Source organism: Eurosta solidaginis, chromosome 3 (genome assembly GCF_040869045.1).
Source record: "Eurosta solidaginis isolate ZX-2024a chromosome 3, ASM4086904v1, whole genome shotgun sequence".
Lineage (NCBI taxonomy): Eukaryota > Metazoa > Arthropoda > Insecta > Diptera > Tephritidae > Eurosta > Eurosta solidaginis.
The window spans coordinates 213551205-213571511 of NC_090321.1; positions in this window are offsets into that span (position 1 = coordinate 213551205).

Genomic DNA, 20307 nt, shown 5'->3' on the forward strand with positions numbered 1-20307 from the left:
CATTAGGTCTATAGGTGGACGCCTTTTCGAGATATCGCCATTAGGGTGGGCCAGGGGTGACTCTAGAATGTGTTTGTACGATATGGGTATCAAATGAAAGGTGGTAATGAGTATTTTAAAAGGGAGTAATCCTTAGTTCTATATGTGGACGCCTTTTCGAGATATCGCCATAAAGGTGGACCAAGGGTGACTCTAGAATGTTTGTACGATATGGGTATCAAACGAAAGGTGTGACTGAGCATTTTAAGAGGGAGTGGGCATTAGGTCTATAGGTGGACGCCTTTTCGAGATATCGCCATTAGGGTGGGCCAGGGTGACTCTAGAATGTATTTGTACGATATGGGTTTCAAATGAAAGGTGGTAATGAGTATTTTAAAAGGGAGTAATCCTTAGTTCTATAGGTGGACGCCTTTTCGAGATATCGCCATAAAGGTGGACCAAGGGTGACTCTAGAATGTTTGTACGATATGGGTATCAAACGAAAGGTGTTACTGAGCATTTTAAGAGGGAGTGGGCATTAGGTCTATAGGTGGACGCCTTTTCGAGATATCGCCATTAGGGTGGGCCAAGGTGACTCTAGAATGTATTTGTACGATATGGGTTTCAAATGAAAGGTGGTAATGAGTATTTTAAAAGGGAGTAATCCTTAGTTCTATAGGTGGACGCCTTTTCGAGATATCGCCATAAAGGTGGACCAAGGGTGACTCTAGAATGTTTGTACGATATGGGTATCAAACGAAAGGTGTGACTGAGCATTTTAAGAGGGAGTGGGCATTAGGTCTATAGGTGGACGCCTTTTCGAGATATCGCCATTAGGGTGGGCCAGGGTAACTCTAGAATGTATTTGTACGATATGGGTTTCAAATGAAAGGTGGTAATGAGTATTTTAAAAGGGAGTAATCCTTAGTTCTATAGGTGGACGCCTTTTCGAGATATCGCCATAAAGGTGGACCAAGGGTGACTCTAGAATGTTTGTACGATATGGGTATCAAACGAAAGGTGTGACTGAGCATTTTAAGAGGGAGTGGGCATTAGGTCTATAGGTGGACGCCTTTTCGAAATGTCGCCATTAGGGTGGGCCAGGGGTGACTCTAGAATGTGTTTGTATGATATGGGTATCAAATGAAAGATGGTAATGAGTATCTTAAAAGGGAGTAATCCTTAGTTCTATAGGTGGACGCCTTTTCGATATATCGCCATAAAGGTGGACCAAGGGTGACTCTAGAATGTTTGTACGATATGGGTATCAAACGAAAGGTGTTACTGAGTATTTTAAGAGGGAGTGGGCATTAGGTCTATAAGTGGACGCCTTTTCGAGATATCGTCATTAGGGTGGGCCAGGGGTGACTCTAGAATGTGTTTGTACGATATGGGTATCAAACGAAAGGTGTTACTGAGCATTTTAAGAGGGAGTGGGCATTAGGTCTATAGGTGGACGCCTTTTCGAGATATCGCCATTAGGGTGGGCCAGGGGTGACTCTAGAATGTGTTTGTACGATATGGGTATCAAATGAAAGGTGGTAATGAGTATTTTAAAAGGGAGTAATCCTTAGTTCTATATGTGGACGCCTTTTCGAGATATCGCCATAAAGGTGGACCAAGGGTGACTCTAGAATGTTTGTACGATATGGGTATCAAACGAAAGGTGTTACTGAGCATTTTAAGAGGGAGTGGGCATTAGGTCTATAAGTGGACGCCTTTTCGAGATATCGTCATTAGGGTGGGCCAGGGGTGACTCTAGAATGTGTTTGTACGATATGGGTATCAAACGAAAGGTGTTACTGAGCATTTTAAGAGGGAGTGGGCATTAGGTCTATAGGTGGACGTCTTTTCGAGACATCGCCATTAGTGTGGGCCAGGGGTGACTCTATAATGTTTGTGCGATATGGGTATCAAACGAAAGGTGTTACTGAGCATTTTAAGAGGGAGTGGGCATTAGGTCTATAGGTGGACGCCTTTTCGAGATATCGCCAATAGGGTGGGCCAGGGGTGACTCTAAAATGTTTGTACGATATGGGTATCAAACGAAAGGTGTTACTGAGCATTTTAAGAGGGAGTGGACATTAGGTCTATAGGTGGACGCCTTTTCGAGATATCGCCATTAGGGTGGGCCAGAGGTGACTCTAGAATGTTTGTACGATATGGGTATCAAACGAAAGGTGTTACTGAGCATTTTAAGAGGGAGTGGGCATTAGGTCTATAGGTGGACGCCTTTTCGAGATATCGCCATTAGGGTGGGCCAGGGGTGACTCTAGAATGTGTTTGTACGATATGGATATCAAATTAAAGGTATTAATGAGGGTTTTAAAAGCGAGTGGCCCTTAGATGTATATGTGAAGGTGTTCTCGCGATATCGACCAAAATGTGGACCAGGTGATCCAGAAAATCATCTGTCGGGTACTGCTAATTTATTTATATATGAAATACCACTAACAGTATTTCTGCCAAGATTCCAAGGGCTGTTGATTTTGCCTTGTAGAACTTTTTCATTTTCTTCTACTTAATATGGTAGGTGTCACATCCATTTTACAAAATTTTTTCCAAAGTTATATTTTGCGTCAATAAACCAATCCAGTTACCATGTTTCATCCCTTTTTTCGTATTTGGTATAGAATTATGGCATTTTTTTCATTTTTCGTAATTTTCGATATCGATAAAGTGGGCGTGGTTATGGTCGGATTTCGGCTATTTTTTATACCGAGATAAAGTGAGTTCAGATAAGTAGGTGGGCTAAGTTTAGTAAAGATATATCGGTTTTTGCTCAAGTTATTGTGTTAACAGCCGAGCGGAAGGACAGACGGTGGACTGTGTATAAAAACTGGGCGTGGCTTCCACCGATTTCGCCCATTTTCACAGAGAACAGTTACCGTCATAGAATCTATGTACCTACCAAATTTGAGAAGGAGTGGTAAATTTTTGTTCGACTTATGGCATTAAAAGTATTCTAGACAATCTAAATGAAAATGGGCGGAGCCACGCCCATTTTGAAATTTTCTTATATTTTTGTATTTTGTTGCATCATATCATTACAGGAGTTGAATTTTGACTTAATTTACTTATATACAGTAAAGATATTAAATTTTTTGTTAAAATTTGAATTAAAAAATTTTTTTTTTAAAAAGTGGGCGTGTTCTTCATCCAATTTTGCTAATTTTTATTTAGCACATATATAGTAATAGTAGCAGCGTTCCTGCCAAATTTCATCATGATATCTTCAACGACTGCCAAATTACAGCTTGCAAAACTTTTAAATTACCTTCTTGTAAAAGTGGGCGGTGCCACGCCCATTGTCCAAAATCTTACTAATTTTCTATTCTGCGTCATAACTTCAACCCATCTGCCAAGTTTCATCGCTTTAATTGCCTTTGGCAATGAATTATCGCATTTTTTCGGTTTTTCGTAATTTTCGATATCGAAAAAGTGGGCGTGGTTATAGTCCGATATCGTTCATTTTAAATAGCGATCTGAGATGAGTGCCCAGGAATCTACATACCAAATTTCATCAAGATAGCTCAAAATTTACTCAAGTTATCGTGTTAACGGACGGACGGACGGACGGACGGACGGACGGACATGGCTCAATCAAATTTTTTTTCGATCCTGATTATTTTGATGTATGGAAGTCTATATCTATCTCGATTCCTTTATATATGTACAACCAACCGTTATCCAATCAAACTTAATATACTCTGTGAGCTCTGCTCAACTGAGTATAAAAATTGGAGGGAAGAAACTTGTGTCGGAAGAAGTCGCAAAAGACTCTATAACGTATACAGGTTTTTTCTATTCTCAACTTGTTAATGAAAGCTTAGATAAAGGTATCGTTCCTACTTTATGTGCCATTAGAAAAAGTTAAAAATACCATCAAAGCTGAGGAGATAAGACTTATTAACCCGTTACAATGTGATGAAAAAATTTTGGAAACAGTGGTAAAAAGTCAGCTTGTAAAATATTTAGAAGATAATGTAATTATTATATCTCAACAATCTGGTTTTCGAAAGAAGCATTCCTGTGAAAGTGCTTGGAATTTGGTTGTAGCTAACTGGAAAGAAGATCTAAGCAGGAAAAACCTATATTAGCTGCGTTTTTGGATTTAAAACGTGCATTCGAGACGATAGACCAAAACTTAATGCTGAAAAAGCTTTCTAACATTGGTGTTTCTGGTATTGAACTAAAATGGTTTCAAGACTTCCTAATTAACAGATACCAAAGAACAGTAAAGGAACGTCCGTATCTGATAAAAGGAGGCACTTGTTGGTCTACCTTCAGGGTGTGTGCTGGCACCCATACTGTTCAATATATATATTAATGATATAACTAGCTCTATAAAGCACTGTGAAATAAAATTGTTTGCTGATGATACATTGCTGATGAGAAGTGGGAACAATATTACTGAAATATATGCTGAGCTGCAAGAAGATCTTAACAGCGTATATAGTTCGTTATGCGTAAACAGACTGAAACTGAATGTCAATAAAACGAAATTTATGGTTACATCTAGACGCAATTTTCAAAACAGTGAGCTACAAAACTTAAATATAAATAACGAACTAATTGAAAAAGTCAGCACCATTAAATACTTGGCAATAAAAATAGATGATAAGCTGACTTTCAACGAGCACGTCGATTATACGGTAGGAAAAATAGCGAAAAAGTTATAGTTTACACAACGAATGTGCAAATATTTAAATAGCAGGTATAAAATTATCGTCTACAGATCTATAATCGCACCTCATTTTATTTACTGCCCCACTATATTTTTCATTTTGCGAGATAGTCAGATCTGCAAGCTACAAAAGGGACAGAACCGAGCCATGAGATTCATTCTCAAGAAACGGTATGACACACCTATCAGAGACATGGTATGCTCTCTTAATTGGCTTAGCATTAGACATCAACTTTTTTATTATACCATGAAATTTATTAAAAACATAATACAAGGAACTTTGCCTACGTATTTGAGGACTAATATAAAATATGTAAAAGATATGCACTCTGTAAATACTCGTAATAAAAATGATTTTAATCTGCCGGCTTATAAAACTGAAGCGGACAAATGTAATCTGTATTATAAAGGTCTTAAATCCTATAATTAACTACCGAATGATATTAAATCATGTCATTCCAATAAATTTAAACAAAAATTGTACAATTATTGCAGAACACTACCAATTTAGTGCTGGACAGTCGGACTTCCATAGCATCGATAGAATTGCAGCGAAACTATTCTGATATGTAACGCCAAAACTTCCAAGCTCTTGTACGCATACAAAAAAGGTTGCCGAAGCACATACTGAAACGCATCACTCGATTAATCCAGTGCATCGCCGTGCAGATGTTGCCTTCGCGCTATACTAACATGCGTAAAATGCCTACATACTACACTAGCACAACACTTTGTTCGCATGATCTGGAAGTCTCCCATCCATAGTACCCTACGGTAGGACATAGATGTAACTATTTTAGATTGCATAGTCCAGAAGCCACCGTGGTGTGATGGTAGCGTGCTCCGCCTATCACACCGTATGCCCTGGGTTCAACTCCCGGGCAAAGCAACATTAAAATTTTAGAAATAAGGTTTTTCAATTAGAAGAAAATTTTTCTAAGCGGGGTCGCCCCTCGGCAGTGTTTGGCAAGCGCTACGGGTGTATTTCTGCCATGAAAAGCTCTCAGTGAAAACTCATCTGCCTTGCAGATGCCGTTCGGAGTTGGCATAAAACATGTAGGTCCCGTCCGGTCAATTTGTAGGGAAAATCAAGAGGAGCACGACGCAAATTGGAAGAGAAGCTCGGCCTTAGATCTCTTCGGAGGTTATCGCGCCTTAAATTTAGTTTTTTTTTTTTAGTCCAGAAGAAAATTATAAACATTGTAAAATAGATTAAAGTTAGGCTTAGGAAAGCCGCAATAAATAAATAAATAAATAAGTGCGAGCTACAGGAAAAAACGGTTGAGCACGTCCTGTCGTGGAGTCCTGCGTTCGTCAGGGTAAAGCTCCAGCTACTAGGAGTGGCTGCCAGATCTCGAGTCAGCTGGAGACATGAGCTTAAATTTAATTGGTCTATAAATGGTACTATACAATGATTTTACAAAATTTATTTTTAACATGAAGTATTGAAATATTAATTATTTTAAGATACTTACGTTTGCTAAAATACTTACCTAAATGAACCACCCTGTAAACAATGAATTTACTTACCGTTGCCTAAATAATAATATTTCTACACATATACATATATACATTAAAGAGTTTCCTGATTCCTAGCGGTTAAGAAAACTGAAGAAAAAGTCAGTTCCCTCATTGCCGCCAATATTTTTGGCGGAATACGCTATTGTGCAAGTTTGAGTGTTTTAAAATATAAAAAACCCTATTTACATATATAAAGAAGGCAAAGCCATTAGTTTATGTTGGTTTTGTTTGATTTTACATCAATAAATAAAGATGGTTTATGGATTTTTAAAGGAAGTGTATTGGTTTTATTTGTGAAAGGTGAAGAGGGAAACACAACCCTATATACCCGGAAACGTATCCAGCTAGAAAAATTTTAGTATTCGCCAAGCGGATAGCGCTTTTTATTTCATAAGACCTAGTATGTCCTTGCAAGTTTGCGTTTTCTCAAAAAATAAAAATTTGAGATTACTAGCGATATTCTTTCTTTTTCCAATTTTCGTCTTCCTGCACAAAGTGACAACTTTCGTTAATTTTTACTTTGATTTCAGTATTTTTTTCTTGTTACTTATTATTAGGCTCTCTTTCCTTTTATTTTATATATTTTTGGATTAACAATTTTATTAGGCCATATTCGGGCGCCAGTTAAATGATTTTTACAAAGCTTTATGCAAACTCTAAGTATTCACATTTGTTTATAAGGATACCTTTCAATATTTTCTCACCAGTAATTCGTCAAGTAGCAGTTATTTACGTAACAAAATGAGCATTGCAAATTACACCTGCATATCCTCGCTATCGAGCTAAGTACATCTGCAATCATGTTCAAATGCTGTTGCACCACAATATGTTATAGAGTCAGAGCAACAAGAATAATTGAAAGGCATTGCAATGTATAAGTCGAAATAACAACAACATACACTAGCTGTTCACAAATAATGGGCTTTAGAAGCCACTAGAAAATCACCAATGTGGCTAAACGAGTGCTCGTACTGGTCATATGTATGTATCTAACAGGGATTGCAAATAATTATTATGGTTTAAATAACTATTACCGTTTAACTCAAAAAAATAATACTGATAAGGTATTTCCAACTACACAAAAAGTACTCTTATACGTCCTTTTCACACAAATTCTCTATAAATGAATTGATTTTTATTACAAAAGTCGAAAAAATAGTAAATTTTTGAGTCTTTAATTACACTCGGAGAATAAAAGTTAATTTTTGAGCGTTTTTTATTTCTTTTGTTTTTCTTCTCCCTTCTAAACTTTTTTTCCACTTGCAAATTTTTGATTTTGAATATTAGTATATTCTAATATATAAAATTCTTCTGTCACGGTTTTAGAGGCTTAACTCCTCCGAAACGGCTTAACCGATTCTCATGAAATTTTGTGAGCATATTGGGTAGGTCTGAGGATCGGCCAACGTCTACCTTTTTTCGCTACGTGCCTAGGGTCTTGAGATCAAAAAGTGGACCCGGGTACCCCTAGAATGTGTTTATACAATATGGATATGAAATGAAAACTGTTGATGAGTGCTATAGTACATGATAATTTTCATACAACTGGGAGGTTAGGGTCTAGAGATATAGGCCAAAACGTGGACCTGGGTATCCCTAGAATGTGTTTATACAATATGGATATCAAATGAAAGCTGTTGATAAGTGCTATAGTACAGGATAATTTTCATACAACTGGGAAGATAGGGTCTCGATATATAGCCCAAAACGTGAACCCGGTTACCCCTAGAATGTGTTTATACAATATGGATATGGATATCAAATCAAAGCTGTTGATGAGTGCTATAGTACATGATAATTTTCATACAACTGGGAGGCTAGGGTCTCGAGATATAGCCCAAAACGTGGACCCGGGTACCCTAGAATGTGTTTATACAATATGGATATCAAATGAAAGCTGTTGATAAGTGCTATAGTACAGGATAATTTTCATACAACTAGGAAGATAGGGTCTCGAGATATAGCCCAAAACGTGAACCCGGGTACCCCTAGAATGTGTTTATACAATATGGATATCAAATGAAAGCTGTTGATGAGTGCTATAGTACAGGATAATTTTCATACAACTGGGAGGCTAGGGTCTCGAGATATAGCCCAAAACGTGGACCCGGGTACCCCTAGAATGTGTTTATACAATATGGATATCAAATGAAAGCTGTTGATGAGTGCTATGGTGCAGGATAATTTTGATACAATTGGGAGGCTAGCGTTTCGAGATATAGCCCAAAACGTGGACCCGGGTACCCCTAGAATGTGTTTATACAATATGGATATGAAATGAAAACTGTTGATGAGTGCTATAGTGCAGGATAACTTTCATACAACTGGGAGGCTAGGGTCTCGAGATATAGCCCAAAACGTGGACCCGGGTACCCCTAGCATGTGTTTATACAATATGGATATCAAATCAAAGCTATTGATGAGTGCTATAGTACAGGATAATTTTCATACAACTGGGAGGCTAGGGTCTCGAGATATAGCCCAAAACGAGGACCCGGGTCCCCTAGAATGTGTTTATACAATATGGATATCAAATGAAAGCTGTTGATGAGTGCTATAGTACAGGATAATTTTGATACAACTGGGAGACTAGAGTCTCGAGATATAGCCCAAAACGTGGACCCGGATACACCTAGAATGTGTTTTTATATTATGGGTATCAAATCGAAACTGTTGACGTATGCTTTAATACAGAGTAAGTTTTACACCGCTGGGTGACTACCGTCTCGAGATATATACCAAAACATGGACCCGGATACACCTAGAATGTGTTTTTATATTACGGGTATCAAATTGAAGCTGTTGATGTGTGCTATAATACAGAGTAAGTTTTACACCGCTGAGTGACTAGGTTCTCGAGATAGCGGCCAAATCATGGACCCGGATACCCCTAGAATGTGTGGGTATTATGGATATCAAATGAAAGCTGTTGCTGAGAGCTCTAAAGTTCATTGGGATATTCGATTTAGTCGCATCAACCTTGCAAAACTGATAAATATGCATGCGAAGCCGAAATAAAGACAAGAATTAATAATACCCACATACCTATTTACATACGTCCTATCCGATTTGCCTGAAATTTCGTATATAAATTTGCCTATATTAGTATTTACGGATTAGGACTAAAACTGGGACTGAGACTGAGACTCGGAATGGGACTGGGACTGAGACTCGGAATGGGACTGGAACAAAATACATACCACCTTCTGGGACTGGCAATAAGAGATGAAGAAGAAGGAGAAAAACTTGAGAGAAGAGAAAAGAGAGAAGGAGACTGAGAAAGACATAGAATGAGACGAAGATGGAGATGAAGCGAAAAAGACGGAGGGAGGAGTGAATAAAATATTAGGAAAAGGTGTAGAGGGATAGGACAGAGTTAGACGGAAAAAGCTTATTAAAATGTATGCAGTTAGACCAAATTTAGGGCAGAACAACGTCTGTCGGGTCTGCTAGTCTTCATATATAAGAATCAGAATTTCCAATAAGTTTTCTTTTATTAAAAAAAAATAAAATTTCAAAAAAAAATATTTTTTGGAAATTGTTTAGTATTTAAATATTCTTGTATTCGGAAAAAAATATAATTGATTTCGTTTTATTGTGTCCACAAAAACTAGTTCTAAAATTTGTTAAAAACAAGTAAGGAGGGCTAAGTTCGGGTGTAACCGAACATTACATACTCAGCTGAGAGCTATGGATACAAAATAAAGGAAAATCACCATGTAGGAAAATGAACCGAGGGAAACCCTGGAATGTGTCTGTATGACATGTGTATCAAATGGATGGCATTAAAGAGTATATTAACAGGGAGTGGGCCTTAGTTCTATAGGTGGACGCCTTTTCGAGATATCGCCATAAAGGTGGACCAGGGGTGACTCTAGAATGCGTTTCAACGATATGGGCAAAAAGTGAAAGGTGTTGTTAATGAGGGTTTTAAAACGGAATGGGCCTTAGTTGTATATGTGAAGGCGTTTTCGAGATATTGACCAACATGTGGACCAGTGTGACCCAGAACATCATCTGTCGGGTACCGCTAATTTATTTAAATATTTTGCGTCAATAACCCAATCCAATACCATGTTTCATCCCTTTTTCGTATTTGGTATAGAATTATGGCATTTTTTTTTTCATTTTTCGTAATTTTCGATATCGAAAAGTGGGCGTGGTCATAGTCGGATTTCTAAAATTTTTGATACCAAGATAAAGTGAGTTCAGATAAGTACGTGAACTAAGTTTAGTAAAGATATATCGATGTTTGATCAGGACAGACGGGCGACTGTGTATAAAAACTGGGCGTGGCTCCAACCGATTTCGCCAATTTTCACAGAAAACAGTTATCGTCATAGAATCTATACCGCTAGCTAATTTCACAAGGATTGGTAAATTTTTGTTCGACTTACGGCATTAAAAGTAAAAAAAATAAATGTAAGGCGCGATAGCCTCCGAAGAGATCTAAGGCCGAGCTTCTCTTCCAATTTGCGTCGTGCTCCTCTTGATTTTTCCCTACAAATTGGCCGGACGGGACCTACATGTTTTATGCCGATTCCGAACGGCATCTGCAAGGCAGATGAGTTTTCACTGAGAGCTTTTCATGGCAGAAATACAATCGGAGCGCTTGCCAGACACTGCCGAGGGGCGACCCCGCTTAGAAAAATTTTCTTCTAATTGAAAAATCTTATTTCTAAAATTTTGATGTTGCTTTGTCCTGGAGTTGAACACAGGGCATACGGAGTGATAGGCGGAGCACGCTACCATCACACCACGGTGGCCGCCGGCATTAAAAGTATTCCAGACAAAATAAACGAAAAAGGGCGGAGCCACGCCCATTTTGAAATTTTATTTTATTTAGGTATTTTGTTGCACCATATCATTACTGGAGTTGAATATTAACATAATTTACTTATATACTGTAAAGATATTAAATTTTTTGTTAAAATTTGACTTTTAAAATTTTTTTTATAAGAAGTGGGCGTGTTCTTCATCCGATTTTGCTAAGCTTTATTTAGCACATATATAGTAATAGCAGTAACGTTCCCGCCAAATTTCATCATGATATCTTCAACAACTGCCAAATTACAGTTTGCAAAACTTTTATATTACCTTCTTTTAAAAGTGGGCGTTGCCACGCCCATTGTCCAAAATTTTACTAATTTTCTGTTCTGCGTCATAAGATCAACCCACCTACCAAGATTCATCGCTTTATCCGTCTTTGGTAATGAATTATCGCACTTTTTCGGTTTTTGGAAATTGTCGATATCGAAAAAATGGGCGTGGTTATACTCCGATATCGTTCATTTTAAAAAGCGGTCTGAGATGAGTGCCCGGGAACACATACACCAAATTTCATTAAGATACCTCTAAATTTACTCAAGTTATCGTGTTAACGGACAGACGGACGGATGGACATGGCTAAATCAAATTTTTTTTCGATACTAATGATTTTGATATATGAAAGCCTATATCGTATCTCGATTCCTTTATACCTGTACAACCAATCGTTATCCAATCAAAGTTAATATACTCTGTGTGCAAAGCACGCTGAATATAAAAGCGATAATAAAAATTTTTGTTTATATTCAAAATACCCTTTTGATTTATTATACTCAGCTGAGCAGAGCTAATAGAGTATATTAATTTTGTTCGCATAACGGTAACCCGTACGAATCGAGATATATATAGACTTCTAGATATCAAAATGATCTGGGCGAAAAAAGAAATTCATTTAGCCTTGTCCGTCCGTCCGTCAGTCTGCCCGTAAACACGATAACTTGAGTAAATTTTGAGGTATCTTAATGAAATTTGGTATGTAAGTTCCTGGTAACTCATCTCATATCGCTATTTTAATTGAACGAAATCGTACTATAACCACTCCCACTTTTTCGATATCGAAAATTTCGAAAAAACCGAAAAATTACTATAATTCATTACAAAAGACGAAAGCTATGAAACTTGGTAGGTGGATTGGCCTTACGTCGCGCAATAGAAAATTAGTAAAATTTTGGACAACGGGCGTGGCACCGCCCACTTTTAAAAGAAGATTATTTAAAAGTTTTGCAGTCTGTAATTTGGCAGCTGAGTATGTAATGTTCGGTTACACCCGAACTTACCTTTCCTTACTTGTTTTTGGATTGTTTTCATATTAATTTGTTCTTAAAATTTTTTTTTAAGAAACGTTTTTTAATTCCACATTTTTTCAGATTTTCGTAAAAAAATCCAAATCATTTTTTATTGCGCTTATTTGCATGAATTCATGATAAATTAAAAAAAATATAATTAAAAAAAAAACAAATTACTTTGAGAGGCAAAAAAAAAAAATGTTCAAATAATCTCTATTTATTCTAAGACTTTTGCGGAACTTCCAAAAAAAGCTATATATTCCGAGCTAAGGGGAAAACTCAAAAAATTACAATTTAAAACCGATTTATAAATTAAAACTTATAATTTTTACTGTCCCTATTAACTTAGTATTGCATGGTGACAAATGCTATTATTCCAGCAGAAGCCGGGCGCTTGCATAACCTTGTTAAGCTAGTAATGACACAACCGGCGAAACACTGATTAAATACCCACACTTTACTTTGTTGTAATTCGTATGTGAACTTTGTTAATGTTGGTCATTACAATGTTGCCTTTGACCTCAACTACCATTCCCTCAATGTGCTGCAAGATATGTTAAATTTGTGGCGTCACAAATTAGATATGCGGTAGACAAGGGTGCGAAATTCTATTTCTGCAATTTGGTTCATGCCTTTATTTGATTGGGCCTAGACCTAATTGATAGCCAAATATCTACTGATGTGATAACAAAGCTATGTTTGTATTTAGCTTTGTTCCCAGCAAACATTCAGTGTCGTAAAGGAGTCAAAAAGGAGTTTAAAATTGAAGCGTTTACGCTCTTTATGTGCTCATTTAAGAGTTGAATATGAATGCTATTCCTTTCTTGTGGTGGTTATTCGATATGAGTCTGTTTTGATATACGATATGATCCTGAATATGATTCATATATGAAACATATTGCGTCATAAGCAGCCCACTTTCGGCACATATTGTACTCCGAATGGACTCCATTTATAACTACTTCGAAGCCCTTTATGAGCATCACAAGTCTCATACATAATACTATTTTTATTGCCATTTTGTTCAAAGTATGGAACTCATTACCTAATTTTATTAAAAATGAGCCCAATGCATCGCGCTTTAAATTGGCTTTGTATAAATTTTTTGATATACGAAAAACACTATTCTAGCTATTTTCTCGAATTTACATTGTCAATTTCTGTTATTTCTTTTATATTTATTTATTTATTTATATTATATTGTTATACTCACATTATTATATTGTACATATATCCAAATATCGATGTACTTTAAGAGACAATTGTCTCACTTGTACAAATGTGTTAAATAAATTGAATTGAATTGAAATTGAATTGAATATTAAAACAGAGAAGAATATTCAAAGCATTGTTTGTGAAAATGGTCTACGCAGTTGGTTTGTATGAAATCCCTGGAATTGAAAGGGGCGGTATCCATATGAACGGCATACCGAGCAGACAATAATGATATTATTGTCAGGGGATTTTCGACAAATATTGCCTGTGGTTACACGATCAACACCGGCGGATGAGATGAACGCATGTTTAAAGTCTTCTCTTCTGTGGCCATATTTGCAAAAATTGACATTGAACATAAATATGCGCGTTCAATTCCACAACGACCAATCTGCAGATCGGTTCTCGAAGCAATTGTTAAATATTGGCAATGGAAAAGTTCGAGTCGATAATACAAATGGATTGATTACATTGCCGAACAATTTCTGTACCATCATTCTCCAATCAACAGAAGAGTTGATTGAAAGTGTTTTTCCAAATATTGTTCAAAATTATAGGAATCGCAATTGGTTGAGAGAACGCGCAATACTGGCACCAAAAAATTTACACAACAATGCAATAAATTATCAGATTCAAGAAAAATTGCCAGATGCAGTGTTATCATATAAATCTGTTGATAACGTAATGAATGCAGATGATGCAGTGAATTATCCAATTGAATTGTTTTATTCATTGGAACCACCTGGTATGCCACCGCATTATTTGAATTTAGAGGTTGGCTCATCAATTATTTTACTGCGGAATTTAGATGCACCAAAACTGTGCAATGGCGCAAGATTAGTAGTAAAAAATTGATGCCGAATTTAATTGAAGCGACACTATTGACCGGAACAGCGAAAAATGAAATTGTACTTATACCACGTATTCCACTGATTCCAACAGACATGCCATTTGAATTTAAGCGTTTGCAATTCCCAGTGCGTCTATCATTTCTCATGTCCATCAATAAGGTACAAGGACAAAGGCTTCAAATATGTGGATTAAATTTGGAGGAGCTGTTCACATGGACAGCTATACGTGGCCTGGTCAAGAGTTGGAACTCCAAATTGTTTGCTTGTGCTCGCTTCCAATGGGCAAACTAAAAATATTGTATATCCAAATGTTTTGGATTGACATTAATAATTTTGAAATACAATGCATTCATTTCATAAAAAAATTTATAATCTTTCATTTATTTTTTTGGTTGGTTGCTACGAAGTGCAACGGGGTCCACTAGTATTTCATAAAAATCAACAAAAAGAATAATTAAATATGAATACTTTTGATGATCAAAAACTAATACTAGGTACAAACACACACAAAATTGGCAATTTATACCATTTGGGCAATTTATTACGCAATTTATCATATAATAAGTTGTAATAACAAATAGCCAATTTAAAAAAAATTACGTAATAAATTGTTTCAAACTGCAAATACAACCTTGTAAAGTGTGTTTATTGAGTAGATTTAAACGTCAGTTGCGCATGGCTCAATTGCATGGTTGGCTTATCTCATCAGCTGATATTATTTTTTTAAGTTCACTGGAGTAGGAATTTTCAAAAGAGGATGGCAAACTCAAAATGAAACCAAAACATTGAACACATTTTCTTACAACACACAAAAATTTCAAAGTTTTATGTTTTCATTCCATTCCATTCGCCTAATTCCAACACGCACATTTTGACATTCTGAACAAAGGTATGTTGTTGCTGTTGAGATGAGCCAACCGGCTATCAAATTACTATTGTGTAAGCTAAATTGAGTTGAATGAACACCACTCAATTTAAATTGAAATTGCCTCAATTTATTTTTCTGTTTGAACATAGTATTAACGTTGTTTTTCAATCACATTTTGCAATCATATTTGAATCAAATGTGTTTATTTTATGTGATCAAAACGTTTTAATCATTTTTCAATCAGTTTTCTGAATCTTTTCCGACTATCTTTGTTGAGGGAACAATAAATTGTATACTTGTTAAAATTTTACTTTTCATTTAAAATCTTATTTTTTTCACGTGCACACATTTTTCATTCATGAAGTTAGAAAAAATATATAAAATTTTTTTTTTATTTATACAAAAATATTGTAAATGCTGCTCGTAACCGAAGATGTCCCCTATCATTTCTCCACCTTCGGCTTCCCAGAAAATACATAATGGTTAGACAATACAAAGGTTGTGAACTATTAGAACCCCAGGTAAGTGAAACTCTTTTGACATACCTGAATAAGGCTTCAACATCCCGTACCTTATCGTTTTTTAAGATATTGACTATTATAACTGATGTTGGATGTTGTAGTCGTAGGTGTATATCATTTACGAATTACCTGTGGTTCAAATAGCTCACTTCCGCCTGCTTTCTTCCCCTGGTGAAATATGATTCTCTATTAGTATCTTATTTTGTATGAGATATGAAGAATAAATCCTGATAATCGTATCTCAAAAATCTCACCAAAACGATTGAAATATGTTCACGAATATGATCAGAAAATGACTGTGAAAAGCAGTCAAATATTACTCTAAAACAATAAAAGTTCACCTTCACTATGATAACAAATATGAATAAAAAGCATTTCGAAACATGAATCAAAAATTATTATTCAAGAATAATCACATTTATGGTACATTTTTCACCCGACGATACATTAATTTTCTAATAGAAATTTAAACGTTTTTAATCATCTTGGGGTATGATATTTGAATATTTAATGATCGAAAATTTCAAAAAACGACACCATCCCATAAGAACATATATCGTTAGCTTAATGTAAAAATGTGCTAATTCACTTTTTACAAATTTTACAGGAGACGAAAAAAAAAATGAATAATTTTTGAAATAATTTTTCAAAACTGTGAATGGGGATACCTTAATTGCAATGCTTTTGAGTATAGAAGCTTTGAAAAAGATAAATAAAAATTATGTATGCCAACCCAGCAGCTATTTTATGACTTAGCACAATTTCCGGACTCAAAACAAATTTTTTCTCCCGACTTAGCACTTTTTGCTCAATATGTTTCCCCATCACTCCTTCGCTTTAATGATTGAAAGATAACACTAAAACTATATATTTCACAAAAAATACTACTTATTTGTCAAGCTATGTCTAATGGTTCTGATCTTGACTCTTTTGCCGGACGGTACGCATACAATAATTTATTTTTAAATTCAAACAAATGCTGGGTTGTGTCTTATTCCAAAAAGACAACTGCCACATACTTTATCTACAAACTAAATGCTAAACCTCTTAATCGTTGTCAAGAGAGTTGGGACTTGGGTGTAGTTTTTGACTCCAAACTCTCTTTTTCTAGTCACATTGACTTCATTGTTTCAAAATTTGTTGCAATGGTTGGGTTCAGTAGACGTAATACCAGTGACTTTAACGACCCTATGACGTTGAAGGCACTTTATATATCCTATGTCAGAAGTAGTCTGGAATATTGCTCAATAATATGGAATGCTTTCTATGAATCTAACTCCTATAAAATTTAGAGAGTTCAAAAAAGTTTTACAAAAATTGCTTTACGTATGCTTCACAAGCCAGACGGCCTCCTATCATATACCAGCAGGCGCAAATTGTCTAGTCTTCAGGCTTTGCATGTCAGAAGAACTTTTATCTCTCTCCTGCTTGCCTATAATGTAGCAAACTTTAGTACGAATTACTCTGATTTATCTAATTTGTTCATTCCATATATTCCACTGAGTGATCTTCGGGATAATAGATTATGTATCGAAATAACTCATAAAACAAATTATGCTATGAATGAACCTATAACTGGGACTCTATATCTAGAAAATCGGTTCATTAAGCGTGAATTGTTTTCTATTTTTAACTAGTCTGTAATAAAGCATGTAGTTATCGACATGTAAGAATTGAAGTAGATTATGGTCAGAGCATTTAATCAAAGCATTTATCAAACATCAAAGTGATGCCTCAATTGGGTAAATACAATTTCAAGGGGTTGTGTTCGCAAACCTCTCAAGGGCTTGCCAGCGCAATATATAGCTTCTCCAACCCAATTGTTAACCTCACCTAACCGTGGCGAATCCTGTTTCATCGACAGCCGAGGCTCTGGCGACCCCACGTTCCTCATCGAACTAGAGGGTGGGGAGGGCGGGATATCCTAGAAGGTTTAATGTGGTCATATAAATCGTTCCCGAGATGGTCGTGCTAGTAACTTAATAGTGCTTTGTTACCGGAACGTACCGGATCTATATCCGGCAAAGGACCATCAACATCGGTAACACTTCCCAAAGCCTTCGGGTAGTATCTTTATCGTTAATACAACAACAAAGCATGCACGCACAAAGAAATGACTAGTAATTCAGATTGATATTATTGACAGGTTGACTTAGCACATTTCTGTTTAACAGCTGACGACTTAGCATATTTACACATCATTGCTCACAGCACGTAAAAAGAAAAATTTAAATATTTTTTTTTTTTTGTGATCGATGTATTTTGAATTCATGTTTAAAACTGCATTAAAAAACAATTTTTCAAAAAAAGTGACTTGGCATATTTTCACATTAAGCTAGCGATATGATATCTTACCAGTTTCGACTTTATCCCGGACAGAACCGACTACTGTATGCCGATAATTGCTCCCTATACAACCTTCACCCCAGTTATTGCAGAGAGAGAGGATTGGGAAAGAGGAATTATCTGGGCCATGGGACCAGTTTACTTGTTCAAGGATGGGTCAAAGCTGGATGGAAATGTTGGAGGGGGGGGGGTCTTTTGTCAAGAGCTAAATTTAAGCCGCAAGTTTAAGTTGGCTGATCACTGCAGTGTATTCCAAGCGGAAATTGCTGCGATTAAGGATGCGGTGGATGGAATGCTATCCAGTGCTACCACGGTTAGGGAATTTAACATCTACTCTGATAGCCAAGCGGCTATCAAGGCCTTGAGCTCAATTACAGTGCGATCGAGGGTGGTATGGGAGTGCCTGACCTCGCTTGCGATTGCATCGAAATATTTTACAATTAAGATTATCTGGGTCCCGGGCCATAGTGATATCTCGGGTAACTGTCAAGCGGATCTCTTAGCCCGCATCGGTACAACTGAACCGGATGAAGATGGCTGTAGGGATTTCGGGATCCAGCTGGCCACCTGTGGATTGCTCCTCCATAGCTGGGACTCGAATCGGATCAGCAAACGTTGGGTGGATACCACGTCTTGCAGGGTAGCAAGATCTTTCTGGCCAAAAGTGGATGGCAGGAAGTCTGCTGAAATAATTGGGTTCACTAAGGCTCAACTTTCAATGGTCATTGGGGTTTTGATAGGGCACTGTTCCATGGGTATCCATGCGGTACGTCTCAATATACTGGAAACTCTTTATGCTTGATTGTCCAGCTTTTGCCAGAACTAGGCGAAAGTACTTCGGTCGCGACTCACTTGGATCTCCGAGTATACATCCAAAGTTGAGATCGGTATCATTCGGAGCTTTATCGTTGCTACCCAACGATTCTCTAAGTAGCTAGATCTAAGTCACCGTTATTTTTGGTGTATGTGGTTTCACAACGGACCCTCGTGTTGTCCAAGTGAGCTATCCTTATCAGGGCAGCTTCCACCTAACCTATACTATCCTATCCTAGCGATATGTAATACTCCTATTTTGCTAATAGAAAATAATCGCAATGTGTTTTGAAATCGAAATCAAAACAAGACAGCCTATAAAATTTTTGTGATTGTAGCAGCATAAATGTGACAAGAAAAATTTTAAATTTAGGTACATATTGAATACAAAAACAAAACCGTTAAAATAGCAATATATCAACACTCTGATATTTGGAAATGTACCTAGCCTTTTGTAGCAATATAGGAGTATTACATATGTGCATAAAAACAATTTCTGTTTATAAAATAATAATTATTTCGTGTGGGGCGATAAGCCTTACGCTCAAACACATGGAATATCGATGGGAAACCCACTCTCTCCTATTATAATCGACTTGGTGATGACTGGCCTATTAAATGACGCTATGGTAGAACTTAAAGAAAGGTCAAATATATATATAAAATTCTTATGCAAATACGTGGATGATATATGTATGTATTTTCTATTGTGAAGAGAAAATATTTAGGTAAAATTCTACATACTCTCAACAAGTACCAAAACAAACTCAATTTGCACCGAAAAAACAAATAGAAAGGACGATATACCTCCGAAGAGAATTCAGGCCGAACTTCTCTTACGATTTCCGTCGTGCCCTTTTTGAGCTTTTACTACAAATTGGTGGAGCGGGACCTTCATCTTTTACGCCGACTCCGAACGGCATCTGCAAGGCAAATGAGTTTTCACTGAAAGCAATTTGTGGCAGAAATACACTCGGAGTGCAAACCACTACCGAGGGGCGACCCCGCTTAGAAAAACTTTTTCTAAATTTTTTGATGTTGTCTTGTCCGGTAGTGGAATTCAGGATATTTGGTGTGGCAGGCGGAGCACGCTACCACTATACCAGTCGACCGTCGTGCTTCAACAAATAATTTGTATAAGCATTGTTAGTCTGCAGTGCACACGGTTTTCTTCAATACAGAAATCGACCAGGAACGTTTTTAGCTCAAATTCTGATTTTAATTAGTAGTTTTGCTTTCATTTTCTGTATACGCGTGTGATTGTACATTTTTTCTGAATTTGTTTGAAAAACAAAAAAACATTATTGCTTTATATACAAAAATATTCAAATGTCTTACCTCGAGAAAAGTGACAAGATTTCACTTGCGTGCAAAGTTTTAAACTTTTTATTAT